At 42.1% G+C, this 14,642-nt stretch overlaps 1 protein-coding gene across 14 annotated transcripts in view; it reads left to right on the top strand.

Annotated features, from left to right (window-relative positions):
* Positions 1-14,642, top strand: part of TEX2 (testis expressed 2) — a 107,719-nt gene that overhangs the window by 13,744 nt on the left and 79,333 nt on the right. For 2 of the 14 annotated variants that reach the window (XM_078373543.1, XM_078373539.1), the window contains exons 2-3: positions 2,021-2,177; positions 3,667-3,789. The exons of 4 other annotated variants lie outside the window; for them this stretch is intronic. The gene's annotated coding sequence lies outside the window, so the exon portion shown is untranslated. Of the gene's footprint in view, positions 1-2,020; positions 2,178-3,666; positions 3,954-14,642 lie in introns of all 14 variants that reach the window. 8 more of the 14 variants (XM_078373544.1, XM_078373540.1, XM_078373541.1 and 5 more) reach the window with 4 other exon arrangements.

Here is a 14,642-nt window from a genome sequence, read left to right as displayed (position 1 = left end):
CCCACAGCTCCAAAGAAGCCTTCCAGAAATTGCAAATTTCACTATTTCTAAAACCCAGCTTTCTTGTGGTCTCTAAGAATTTTAGCTATTTTGTGGCATCTGTCAGAGAACTGAACCATTAGCCTCAGTTTCCCCTCTGAGAACTGCCTTCCAGCTCCTCCTGAGCTCCTTCCCACAGTGCTCCAGTGGAGTGTTCTAGCCTCTCACCCTACACGCTGCTGAGTAAGCACAGAGCAGGCTGTACTGTCGATTGGTTAATGTTGAGTGAGATAGGTGCTGTATTCAAGTAAGGAGAAATGGAGTTTTTTTTTTTAACCATGCTTTTCTGTTTTAGGGCTCATTTATGCCAAGTGCTTAAGTTGGTATTTAAAGTTGGAATGAGAGGGTATGGTTTCCTGTTCTTATAGCAGTAAACAGTTGGTAAGGGGGGCAGGTACCTGGGGTCAACCCTTTAGGGTTCTTTTTTTTCTTTTCTTTGAGACAGTCTCGTTCTGTTGCCCAGTCACCAGTACAGTGGTGCAATCTGATCTTGGCGTACTGCAACCTCTGCCTCCCAGGTTCAGGTGATCCTCCTGCCTCCTCTCCTAAGTAGCTGGGATTATAGGCGTGTGCCACCACACCTGGTTAATTTTTGTATTTTTAATAGAGATGGGATTTTGCCATGTTGGCCAGGCTGGTCTCGAGCTCCTGACTGCAAGCAGTCTACCCACCTTGGCCTCCCAAAGTACTGGGATTACAGGCATGAGCCACTACCCCCGGCCAGCCCTTTAGTTCTTATCCCTGTCTGTCAATATGGGTACACAGGGACATCTTTTCAAGTGTGATGCTATTGCTAAGGGAGAGGGGGTTCCTGCCAGATAAGCAGGAAACCTAGACTCTGGCGTGGGAACCCTCATCTAACCACTGGAATGATTGCAAGCCAAATTCTTTGAGGCTTGATAAAGGGCTAATAAAATAGGCTACACCTGCATTTAGTTAATATGGGCTGGTTATCCAGTGATCCCTTCAGCATTCAGCAGAGGATGCTGCTTAGAAGACAGTGACTATGCTTGGGGACTATCACTGGGCAGGTCCAGACACTGGTGAGAGGCAGCCTTCTGTGAATTTTTAAAATGAGGTCCTTACCCATCTGTGTTTGCTTTAGGGAAGGTCTTTGAAGAATCTTAAAGAAAGTATTTTAACTCTTTTTTTTTTTTTTTTTTTGAGACAGAGTCTTGTTCTGTTGCCAGGCGCCAGGCTGGAGTGCAGTGGGGTGATCTTGGCTCACTGCAACCTCCACCTCCCAGGTTCAAGCAATTCTCCTGCCTTAGCCTCCTGAGTAGCTGGGACTACAGGCGCGCGCCACCATGCCCAGCTAATTTTTGTATTTTTAGTAAAGACAGGGTTTCATCATGTTGGCCAGGATGGTCTGAATCTCTTGACCTTGTGATCCACCCGCCTTGGCCTCCCAAAATGCTGGGATTACAGGTGTGAGCCACCGCACCCAGCTGAAAAATTCTTATAAAATAAATTCTTTTCTCCCTAATTAATAGCTTATAAATTGGTATGCGAGTTTTTCTTCTGTCTCTTTCTCTCTTGTTCTTTATTTTTATTTATTTATTTATTTGAGATGGAGTTTTGCTCTTGTTGCCCAGACTGGAGTGCAGTGGTGTAGTCTTGGCTCACTGCAACCTCTGCTTCCTGGGTTCAAGCGATTCTCTTGCCTCAGTCTCCCAAGTAGCTGGGATTACAGGCAGCTGCCACCATGCCTACCTAATTTTGTATTTTTAGTAGAGATGGGGTTTCTCCATGTTGGTCAGGCTGGTCTCGAACTCCCAACCTCAGGTGATCTGCCTGCCACAGCCTCCCATAGTGCTGGGATTACAGGCATGAGCCACTGCACCTGACCTGTTCTTTGATTATTTTTTATTCTTTCTCTCACTAACATAAAGCACTTAGGTATGTTTTGCAATTATACTTTGTTTTTCATTAGATTGGTTATTTATTGTCTAGAAACTAACCAGCTTTTTTCCCATTACAGTCTTGGTTCCAGCAGTAAAATTGCTGACAAAGCTTTGAGAGGCACCAGAAGGCTATCCTCTTCCTGGAGTGAGATTTTGCGTGCTGTCTCTTTCTGTTTTGCCCGAATACCGCAGGACCATGTACCCATCATCCAAAAGGGTGTAGATCAAAACAATGTAATGAATTCTGTACATCTGGGTTTTTTAACCTTGGGGAGGGGGAAGATAAATATCTGTGTCTCCTTGAAAATCAAGTGCAAAATCTTGTGGATATTTGTGTATGTATATTTGTGTGCTGGGGAGGGATATTTGATGTTCATCAGGTTTTCAAAAGCCCTCAACTGAGAAATGTTAAGGAAGAATTTTGGGTCCAAAAATCTCATGTCTTTCATCTAAACATCATTAAAGCCAGCTTTTTAGAATGGAGAGACCAATTCACAGTAGAGGAACCTGGAGCATAGACAACACTGGTGTGCGAACTACAGCCTCCCCACGCTGGGAGTCCATGCACAAGCCTGGCCACCTCCTCATTGCTCAGACCAGGTCATCCCTGGAGCTCCAAGATTCTCTTTCGTCACTGTTAGCTCCTCTCCCCGCCTCAAATCCTAGAAGACCTTTGCGAGATAGAATCGGAGATTCATGTCCTCCTAGCCAGGTATCCTGTGCCAGGATATTTTCTTTTTCACAGCCTTCATAGTCAATTTCTTTTGACGAGTATCCTGCTGAGTTCTCATAGGGCCTCTCTTTTTATTTTTCTTGGGTTTGTCTCTTATTCCTCCTCTGCTTGCTTGCTTTCTTCTTCCTTTTTTTTTTTTTTTTTTTGAGACAGTCTCGCTCTGTCTCCCAGGCTACAGTACAATGGCCCAATCTCAGCTCACTGAAACTTCCAATTCCTGGGTTCAAGCAGTTCTCCTGCCTTGGCCTCCTGAATAGCTGGCACCCACCACCACACCCAGCTAATTTTGTAATTTTAATAGAGACAGGGTTTCACCATGTTGGTCAGGCTGGTCTCAAACTTCTGACCCCAGGTCAGAAAGCACCTCGGCTTTCCAAAGTGCTAGGATTACAGGCATGAGCCACCACGCCCAGCTGCTGCCTTTTTTCTTTTTCTGTATTCTGAATAGTCCGTTTCCCATAAGTAGTCTGTTCCTCATCATTGGCTTTTCTGTGAGTTCTGGTAATTCTTATTTGCAGCAAGAAAAGAGGGTCCCTAAGGTAGACAGAGGACCAGGAGGCTGGTCCTCTCAGCACTGTGACTCTGGAAGGTAGATCCTGCCCCTCCCTGGAAGGCCTTAGGGTCTCTACTTGCCCCTTTTGGCCCAGAAGTCCAGCCTTCTCCTCGTGCAGCCTCCAGCAGGTCCAGAACACACATCTGTTGTTGCCAGTTGCTGACTCATTCCTTTGCTCATGAACCTCATGTGTGTCCTGTGATGGTAGGCTCTGCACATGAAAATATGATTGTTTATATGCCTTTTTTTTTTTAAGACAGAAGTTGTTGCTTTCAGAAAGACCATTCTTTCAGGGGGTAGCCCAATATTTAAGACAATGCTGGTGACAAATACACATGATTGCAACAGATCCCTATTAGTAGAAATTTAAATTGCAGTCAGGAATGGTCATCTTCTGCCTTTGGCCATTTAAGCTTCTTTCTGTCTCTGAATTTCAGTCTCTAGGGCTCTCTGGAGGAAGTGAGGGACCTGGCTCTTCAAGGGTGTTGGAGGAAAGTCCCCTTCCCGTATTGCTTCCGAGGACTCCTTAGACCATTGGCAGCACACATCTTCACATGAAGGTGGGCATGTGATCTGGGAGACTCTGCTTAAGAAACTGGATCCCTTTATTGATAGAGCCATCTCATGAGCAAGTAATGCAAGCTGTTGGTAATTACAGAAAACCTACCGTGGAATTTCATCTAAAATTAATGAAGAGTCAGCACTGTGGATTTTAAATACAGAGGTAGTTATGGCTTTAGCTCTCAGTTATCTGTGGGCTTTCCTTTGCTCTCTGTTGTGCCTGGGGGCTCCCTTCCCTCTTGTCCAGTTGGTTCATATTGCTGTGACACAGATCCATTTTAATGGAATGCCACCAAAATATGCAGCATATTCCAAAGTCAAATGTTTAGGATCAGAAAAGTGAAAAAGGTTCATTGTATTAAAACAAAAACAATAAAACATATGGACAACAAAAAGTGGGCATTGGGATCCAGCTAGATGACCATAATATGTCTGCTTTCCTTGACTTTTTTTCTTTAAAGGAGCATTGTTCAATACTCAATTTTTTGTTTATGGCAGCCCGTGAAGGTCTCTAGATGAGCATTCACATACACCATGATAAATGGTTATGGAGTTTTGAGGCTAAAATTTTTACTGCTTAGATGTCATGTACTTTATAGTCATAGCATTTCTTGATTTAATAGGAAAGATCTCTGTTCTATGTGCGCTTTTATGTGACTTGAAAAGGAACTAACTATTCCATTTAAATAGATTTCAATTAGGATAATGGGTTTGAGACATCTCACAATGGTACATTTTCTAGACTCTTAAGATAGAATTGTCAAATTATAGCAAATAGAGTTAGAATTTATTTTGTAGTTTTCTCAGCAGATTGTAATTTCTCCTTCCATACATGTAGTCATTGTAAAAATAATAGTGTAAGGGTATTTTATAAAACTGATTATTTTCCAAATAGACTGGTACCTTTTGATTTAGAAAAAAAAATGATGGAAGAAGATTGTAGGTCAGGAGAGCAAGCAGAAAGCAATCATTTTTCAGCCTTTCATTTTATTGTACCTTTGGCCACATTTTTGAAGAAAGACCCAAAATAGCCATTATGTCTGAAAGAATATTGGGAATGGGGTAGATTTGGAATGAAAGTGAGATTTTCAGAGTAACAAGGTCACATTCTTCTGTGGCTTATAGAAACATATATGATCACAACAGGTCCAGCAGCCAGGGTTGGTGGCAGTAGAGAGTTCATGTAATTTGTAAGATGCTTAAATTTCCATATTTGAAAAATCACCCAGAGAACAGGACTTTGTCAAAACAAAAATAAAAAAATTTATTTTTTTAATGTGAGGAGAAAATGTATGTGTTATTTTTACAAGATGTTGAAAAATGTTTAAATAGCTGGGACACAGTTTGTTGAGGGGCAGGGGAACAGTGACTAAAGGGTTACATTTTGATGTAGAAACGCCCAGTTGAAGAAAAAGCTTGCCTGGGAGGAAAGTTTCTGTGGAGATGTGCCCTGCATTTTGAGTGATGTACTGAAGCATCAAAGACTCAGCCTTAATTTTGATCTTTCTTGCGAAACTGGAGAAAATAATGCATTTCTGAGAAAAAATAGTAACTTATGATATGTATATGTTAAAGCCTTCAGTGGACAATGTCAGCATCCACAAGTGTGAGGCAGATTCAAGAACCCAAACCCTAAGTGAAGACCTTACTGACTTGCTGTCTAGATGTCAGGGGGTTTGAGCCATGAAGTCCAGCAGGTGTTGGGTACTCTAGGGATATGAGAGTTTGTATGATCAAGATCTGAGAAGTTACCACCACCCTGAAGTGGTATTCCTTCCTTTTCTGGAAGGATCCTTTTCTTTGATACAGCAGCTGGATTGGATTTTCCATTTTCTAAAAGAAATGTCTTTTCCCAGCAGAAACATTATTCGAAGTGGTTCTGTGGAAGAGAGGGTTACTATGTTCATAGTTCTCAGTTAGGAAGGCTTTTCCTCCTGGAAAGGATACCATTGAGTGGAGACACCTGAGTTTTAAGTTAGATTTCACTTTTTCATGGCCACAGTGCTGTAAAGTTACATTATGGAAGCTAAAACCTGATGGCCAACTTCAAATGTACTCAACTATAAATATTCCTCTTCTGAACTATATTGAATTTTCTAAAAAGGACATAAACAGGTTACTTAGGTATTATGTGTTGCATTCATTCATTCATTCGTTAAACCAATAAATATTTCAGTGCCAGCATTGGAACACAGCAGTGAATAAATAAACCTAACTTTCTGTCAGGTTTATTCACTGGGGCATATTTTCTTAAGGGGCAACAAGTAACAATTAGGTAGGCAATGTCAGGCTGTACTATTCTCAAAAATAAAGAGGGCCAGGTGCAGTGGCTTACTTCTGTAATCCCAGCTCTTTGGAAGGCTGAGGCAGGAAGATTGCTTGAGCTGAGGAGTTTGAGCCAGTTTGGTCAACATAGTGAGACCCTGTCTCTATTTTAAAAATTTAAAAATTAGCTGGGTGTAGTGATGTGTGCCTGTAGTCCTAGCTACTCAGAAGGCTGAGTAGGAGTATCGCTTGAGCCCAGTAGTTCTAGGCTACAGTGAGCTATTACTGCACCAGTGCACTTCAGCCTGGGTGACAGAGTGAGATCCTGCCTTTTAAAAAAAAAATTTTTTTTAAGATAATAAGGGGACAGGGAGGCCTCACTTTTAGGATGAGGTAGTCAGAAAGGTCTTTCTGAGGATGTGATACTTGAGCTGAGACCTGGTGTTATTTTAACTACAATAAATTTTAGGAGTAACGATTATCTTTGAGATCTTGGAATTCAGTGAGACTTCTTTGCAGAGATTTTGATAGATTTATTTGAAGGACCTTTTGAGGAGTTAGGACTTCGGTGTCAGTGTCCTTTTGACAGAGAGACCCAGCCATATCTCTTTTTTCCTTATTGTCAGTTTTCCTGCTGCAAGAACAGGAGGAGAGATGAAGTTACCACTTGTCCTTTTGGCTGTGGTTCAAAGCAGAACTGAGCATCTTCCTGCTCGCTGGTCGGCTTTTCAGCTCAGCGCTGAACCTAGCTGCCAGACATTAGACAGATTCCCAACTGTCTTCCAGATGCATGAACCCTCAATAGTCATTTCATGAGCTCTGACAACCTGAATGCTTTCCATGGAGTGGTCACTGCATCTGGAGGCCAGGTGACTTTAGCTTGTCCCTGAGTCCCAGACACAGGGGCCTGGGCACAGGGTGAAGTATTGCAGCTGTTGGCCTGAAGAGGTTTTGCTTCTGAATGTCATTTTCAGCACTGAATCACGAAATTGTAAGTCTTTTAAGCAGCAGTATAATACTGCCTCATGATGCTGCTGTTCAAAACATTTTTTCACATGTGACCTCAGCCCTGCTGTTATTCCTGTTACTCCAGAGTCCCAGAGTACATTAATAATCAATATTTGCATAGGGCTGCAGTTGACAGCTCCATTGCCATACATCTTCCTTTAATCCCCACAATACCCTATTACTCTTGCTTTGCTTTCCCCTTCACAGACCAGGAAACCGACTCTAAACCAATCAAGGAAGGAAGGGGACTAGCCATTCAAGGAGAAGCCTGTACCAGGAATTTTGTAGAACTCCTTTTATTCCCCATGCAAATGCTAGGAGGTAGACTTTATTTTTCTCATTTTGAAGCTCAGAAAGATTGTGTAACTTGCCTGAGGTCACACAGCTGGTGAGGGACAGAGCTGGAGTTTGAAGTGGGTCAGTCTGAGTTGGAAGTGTATACTCTTTCTACTGCACCACGTACCTCTCTGACCTGCCTGAGGACAGTGCCCCTTGCTCCCTCCTCTTTGTAACTCCACCTCCACCTTCTTCCTCTTCAGTGTCCCTCCATCACCTTGCCCTGTGTCTGAGCCAGGACAGGGTGTCGTGGGCTGGCCCATGGGTGGGCAGTGACAAATTGAGAAGTGCTATTATCTCAGGTTCCTGGAGGAGGAATAGTCTTTTAAACATTTATTAACAAAGAGCTTTGGGTGCGTGCGCATGCACACATGTGCGCGCGCACACACACACACACACACATCTGCATATACACATACTTACATGCATCTGTATATATAAAGATCACAGAGGAAAGTTAAGCTCCATATGACTCTGCTGTAGCAGGCATTCATTTACATTTTTTAACATTGTATAATCTGTACTTATTAGTTTGTATTTTTCCCCCCATCATGATTTCATTTACACATTTCTAGGCAGTACACATACTTACCATCTGTAAGGACTTGTAATATTTCCTGTTAGGACACAGAGTCCTTATTTGACAATTCAAGTTGTTAACCTTTTGTGGTCTGGCAAGGAACTTACCTGGTAGCATTATTTCTTTTTTTTTTTGGAGACAGAGTCTCACTCTGTTGCCCAGGCTGGAGTGCTATGGCATGATGTGGGCTCACTGTAACCTCCGCCTCCCACATTCAAGCAATTCTCCCACCCCAGCCTCCCAAGTAGCTGGGATTACAGGCATCTGCCACCACGCCCAGCTAATTTTTGTATTTTTAGTAGAGACGAGTTTCGCCATGTTGGCCAGCCTGGTGTTGAACTCCCGACCTCAGATGATCGCCTGCCTCTGCCTCCCAAAGTGCTGGGATTATAGGCATGAGCCACCATGCCTGGCCAACATTATTTCCTTAGGAAAATAAGTTGTTTTTGAAAATTTTTTTGTAAGTTAGGGTTAGTTTATTCTCATTGTTTTAGTGGATTTGGGTTGGAAACATGCAGTAGGCACTTGATAGAAAACAAACATTTTGATCTAAATTCTGCAAACAGTTATAACTAAACTTACAAAACTTTTTGGGGTATGATTATATGTCTGACTAGGTAAAACTCTTTTAAGAAGATGAAGCAGAAAGGATTGAATTGACAAAGACAGCTCTTTAAAAATTAAGGTTATTTTGAGACTAAGAACATAACTGCTTAATTGCTGGTAATAACAGAAAAAACTTCAAGGCAGAAGACTGGCACCAAGGAAATGGCAGCTTCTTTTCTTTCCTGTCTTGGGTATTGGTAAAAGGAGTTGCCTATACCTGTTTGATTTCCATTTCTGCCCTTACTAGTAGTTATGCCTTAGGCAAATTATTCAACTTCTCTGACTTGGTTTCTTCATTGGAAAATGGAAGTATAATTCTTGCCTCATAGGGCCATGAAAATTAAATAAGGGGTGTCTTGAAGTGTCTGGGACATAAATCTTTAATAAAAGCTAATTCCTTTTTTTTATAGTTAACTCAAACCTTTTAGTGAATTGGTGCATACTAGTGAGATTTTTAGGTGATGCAAAGACCCTGTTTTGCTCATTTTAAGGAACAGTTACTTTTCTTTCTCCATTTTGAAGTTAGTTTGCTGCCTAGTTGATATGATTTGGCTGTGTCCCCACCCAAATCTCATCTTGAATTGTAGTTCCCATAATCCCCCACATATCGTGGAAGAGACCTGGTGGGAGGTAATGGAATCATGGGGGTGGTTACCCTCATGCTGTTCTTGTGATAGTAAGTTCTCACAAGATCTGATGGTTTTATAAGGGGCTTCGCCTTTCGCTTGGCACTCATTCTCTCTCCTGCTGCCCTGTGAAGAGGTGCCTGCTGCCGTGATTGTAAGTTTCCCAAGTCCTCCACAGCCATGCGAAACTGTGAGTTAATTAACCTCTTTTATAAATTACCCGGTCTTGGGTATTCCTTCATAGCAGCATGAGAATGGACTAATATCCTGGTTTAAATTAGAATGCCAAAATTTAAAGAATTTTTATCTTGAATAGTAGATGGAACTAACTTTCTCTTGAAAGATATATTACAAAAAGTTGAACTTACACAGACAGTGTTGAAATGGTTTTATCATACATATTGCTTATGCAGTTTTGTTAGAAATTCATGACTTTTAACAATGATGAAAATACTTCATCATTCAACAAGTTATTTTTCTGCTGGTTTTAGGTTATTTGTAAGGAACTGTCAGTCTCCTATCTGGGTGGACATGTAATAGTATCTGTTACTGAACCAGAACTTTAAATACGTTTCTGATACTCCCACTGGGAGGTTACCAGGTATCTCAGAATAAAATGTCCCAAACTGAACACACCATGTTTTATGAAACCCAGTCCTTCTCTTACTCCCAGACTTGGTGAATGGGAGCCCTGTCCTTCCAGTCATGTAGCCCAAAGCCTAGGGCTTAAGAACACCTTCTTCCTTACTCCCAAATGCAGTCCATCAAGTTCCATGCATTTCATGTTCTAATCTCACATCTCTTCATCTCCACAGCCACATCCATTCATCTCCCTCCTAGTCTGGGCTACCATTGTCTCTCACTGAAAATGTTCTAAGAGTCTAACTAACCTTTCTGAACTCCTTCTTGCCTCTTTCCAGTCAATTTTCCCACACTACAGCCAGAATAAGCTTTTCAAAATACGCATCTGGTCACCTCCATACCTGTCTCCAGACCCTATTACCATAAGCCTTCACTTGTTCCTCCTTGCCCTTAGGATAAAGACTAGATCCTCAATGTGGCCTTCAAGGCCCTGCATGACCCAGCCCCTGCCCCACTCCTGTCTCATAATGTGTGTATCGTACTCACCCCCCAGGGGCTGCTTCAGATTCCTCCATGAGGCTGTGCTCCTGCCTCAGCCCTTGGTCTTCCCCGTCTCGTTTCTGGAATGCCCATGCTGCCATCATTTAGCTAGCTGAACCCATCCTGGAGATGTCAGTCCAGTGCCCACTTGCTCAGGGGGCCCTTCTGTGATTAATACTCAAAACATATCAGGTTTCCCTGCTGTCTGTGATCTCTAGGTACCCTTCACATCACTTTGTAGCTCTTGCATTGATTATGTGATTATCTTGCTCCTCACCCCTCTCTAAGCTCCCTGAGGTCAATTTGAGTACTGCACCACTTTGCACATTTGTAAGACAGGGTACAAATAAGGCTGGAATATTCAATCATTGCCTCCACTCTCAGATCTCTAATTCCATGTGTCCAACCATCAAGATTTGGCTTACATTAAAATGTTTGTGCAAACAGACCTTTAACAGTGAATAAACTGTGAAATTAAGAGAGCCATAGATCTATAGCTAACTCCAAATGTTTATGTACATAGTAAATTGAGGGAAAAATAAGAGTTTATTTTCAACCAGGTGTTATTTTTAAATTAATTCCTGTATTATAGTGTAATTGTCCCTCAGTATCAATAGGAGATTAGTTCTGGGATTCCCCATGGATACCAAAACGGGAGGATGCTCAAGTCCCTTGTATAAAATGGTGTTGTATTTGCATGTAACCTGTGCACATCCTCCCAATAAACTTTATTTTTAAATTAATTAATTTTTTGAGACAGGGTCTTGCTCTGTCACTCAGGCTGGAGTGCAGTGTCAACCTGGGCTCAAGTGATCCTCCCCACTCAGCCTCCAAGTAGCTGGACCTGTTTTTGTAGAGACTGGGTCTCATCGTGTTGGCCAGGCTGTTCTCAAACTCCTGGGTCTCAAGCAATTCTCCTGCCTCAGCCTCCCAAAGTGCTGGGATTACACTAGGCCCAGCCCCTACATATACTTTAAATAATCTTTAGATTACCTGTAATATCTAATAGAATGCAAACAGCTGTTATATTGTATATTGTTTAAAAATTTTGTATTTTTTTAATTATATTTTTGTTTTGTTTTGTTTTCCTGAATATTTTTGATCTGTGGTTGGTTGAATCTGAGGATGTGGAACTTGTGGGTATGGAGGGCCAACTATACCTTGAGCCATTTAGATTTCTACTTCAAGGAGGAGTTTACATAGGGAAAAATCTGTATAGCGGCAGCCTGAGGCTGCCAGTGTAAGGGGGAAGATAGAGTCATCAACAAAGTCACCAGGTAACAGCAATATGGATAAACATTTGCTACAGATGGAGTTTCATAGGAAAGCTCATCTGATGTAGCTCGTTTGTGTTTTGGTAAAGTCCTAAGCTAATATAACCAACTTCCCTAAAGATGGAAATATATTCCCATAGCACTCAAAAAGTGATGTGCAGAATTTGGAAGTTTTTATGATTTTAGTACTTGTAGTAGAACATTTACTTATGTGTAATAATGAATTAGAGAGGCAGAATAGAATGGGTGGTACTCAGGGGATGATCTAGGCCTGCTGGGTTTCTTTTTGCTGTGAACTGTGGTTTACTATCTTGTAAGAAAGCCTTCACAATATGGAACATATATCTCTAATAGGCAGCTTTTTACCCCAAACAAGTTTTGAGGGGCCTATCACAATAGACAAAAGTACTTTATAGCCTGGCCCGTGAATTACTGTGACATCTTAAAGGCACCTTTCAGTGTTTGCCTGAGTTGACTTTAGACTCAAGGCCCCTCCAGAATTGATGTTCCCTCTGGGTGGATAGGGTGAAGGTCTTTGCCTTTCCAGGGATGTGCTCAATAAGTATTGAGTGGATGGAACACTTTCTTGGAGCACAGAGCACCTGCAGAAAGCTTTTGCTGGCTCCAGATTGGTTTGTCAATGGAAATATCTGTGTGAGGCAGTGCTGCACAGTGGTTAAGTATGGCCTTGGAGCCTGAGACCTAGCTCTGCTAGTTAGTAGCTTTGTTACCTTGGTTAATTGACTAAACCACTTTGTCTTTTTCCTTGTGTTTTAAATGTGGAAATGATGATAGTACCTACCTGGCAGAATTGTGAGGCTTAGATGAGATCGCGTTATAATGTTGGTAAAGTGCTTAGCTAGAGCGCTGGCCTTCGTATATGTTGATTGTTGTTCTCGTTGGTTCGGGGTTCCTCTGCTACATCTTCACAGATCAGGACTGTGTTTGACTTGGATTTCTATGGCCCTTGGCCCTCCCTTTCCAAGAAGAATTCCTGCCACTTTACTGGACAGGGTCATATACTGCCCAGTACCTAATGGTTTTCTTTACCACAGAAATTAAAATGACAATCATAATGTTTTCGGGGAAGAACAAATATCTGTATTTTCTGAAGAACTAAATAACCACTATATCTTTGTATTTAAATAGAATAACTGCCAAATCAATAGGATCTTTTGAGAACCAGTAATATTTCTTGGTGTAATTTACTTCATCATAAAGATCCATAGGGAGAGAGCAGTGTGGTTAATTGTGACGTTCCTATGCTGTCACTGGCTAAACTTGACAGTGTATGAAGTGCTGTCCCATTTATTCTTTCTCCCAACAAGTTGAGGGGTACGGTTTTACTGTCATGGTCCTCATTCAGCAGGTCCAGACCGAGTGAGGCTGCTCCTGAGCTGGTGTTTTTTTCCAGTTAGCCTCAGCTATCAGCTGCACCATAGATGATGATTTGGGGTGTTGAGTGATCTGAGTGGTATTTAATGGGCTCCTAATTGCACAGAGGTGGCCAAAAAGTTCTGCTCCTGTTTTGGCATTTTGCTTTGGCAAACAGTGCTCTCTGAGGACTCAGATAAGCTGGAAGAAAAAACCCAACAACAATCTCAACACTGATCATCTGGAAAGGGCAGGATACTGCTGTTAGGCAGTTATTGGACCTGTGAACAGAAAAACATCAAGATCACAATTTTACAGTGTTTGTTTCTTTGAAATGTCAAATGGAGCCCCAGTACAGCCATCAGGTTTATAGTGCCTCCAGAATTAGATTAGACAGTTTGGTTCCATGCTGTGTACTTGTATTTCTGGTTATGAAATGCTCCCTGTGCTTATTTTCCCCAATCTGCCGAGCAACTCTTTTCTCTTTTTCCTTTATGCATTCACATTTCTTTTTTACTCCTCTTGCCTTTCTTCTTTACCCTCATTTATGCCTTCTGCTCTGCTTTTGGCCTTTGAGACACCAATGGAACAGACTTTCAGAAATGGGCATTCATGGAGGCGCTGGCGTGGGCTGGCTCTGTACCCAGGATCTGGGTTGGGGGTTAGGACCAGGTCCCAGGAGATAAGGGCACAACTCAAGGGCAAACAGTACAGGCATGTATAGTGAACATCAGGAGCAGGTCGTGGTCTGATTGTGCCGTGTGTCTGTGGAAGCAGCTGGTCCACTTCCGATTCCTCATTTAAAATATCTGAAGTAGCTGATTGACCTTCATGGACACTTGCCCTTTTTTGATGTAGTTACAGAGCAATAGCCTGTTAGAAAGCACTTGCCTCTAACATGGCGCCTTGTAAGGTAGCCACAGGCTGGATTAACTAGTTACTGGTGCCAGGGAATAGCTGGTACTATATCTCCAGCTAGTTCCTCGTGATTTCATTGCATCTTTTTGCGTATGTGTGTGTCTTTTTAAAGTAAGTGTAATGTGTTCCAGATGGTCTAAGTTGTTTCACGCCAGTGAGTCTCAGTTCCAGGGTGGGCATTGGGGCAGGGTGTGTGTGTGTGTGTGTGTGTGTGTGTTGGGGAGTTGTGTGTATTATTGTGCACATATAGGCTTAGGTTGACTGGGAAATTTAAAAAAAACGCCTTCCAGTCCATCAGTTGCAAAACTCCTCAATCACGATAAGCCTCAAGATGAGAAGGGTGGGCTGGATCATTTGTGTGTTGAAGATGTTTCCTAGGATTTTCTGGTACACTAACCCTTCCCTCAATCCCAAATGCCTCTCCCCTTTTAGAACTGTGATTAAGAAGGTGGTGATTAGGGATGATCAGTTGTACCACCAGCAGTCTGCTAGGTGAAGCTGACCTGGGCTCATGCCATCTGCAGAGGAACCCGTAGGAGTGGGGCCATTTTCAGCATTTGAAAGGACTTAATAGAAACTATACATTTACCCAGGATGAGAACACAAAAGCTACCCAAACCATCAAGTTTCCTTGCTTTTGTTTGTAATTGCAACTCTATATGGAAGGTTTCATGCTGACTCCAAGTTCTGATTCACTTTGGATGATATAATAGGAGTTTTTGAGACAGTATTGGTTTAACTTT

This window comes from Callithrix jacchus, chromosome 5 (genome assembly GCF_049354715.1).
Source record: "Callithrix jacchus isolate 240 chromosome 5, calJac240_pri, whole genome shotgun sequence".
NCBI classification, from domain to species: domain Eukaryota; kingdom Metazoa; phylum Chordata; class Mammalia; order Primates; family Cebidae; genus Callithrix; species Callithrix jacchus.
This window is presented reverse-complemented; position numbering and strand designations above follow the sequence as displayed.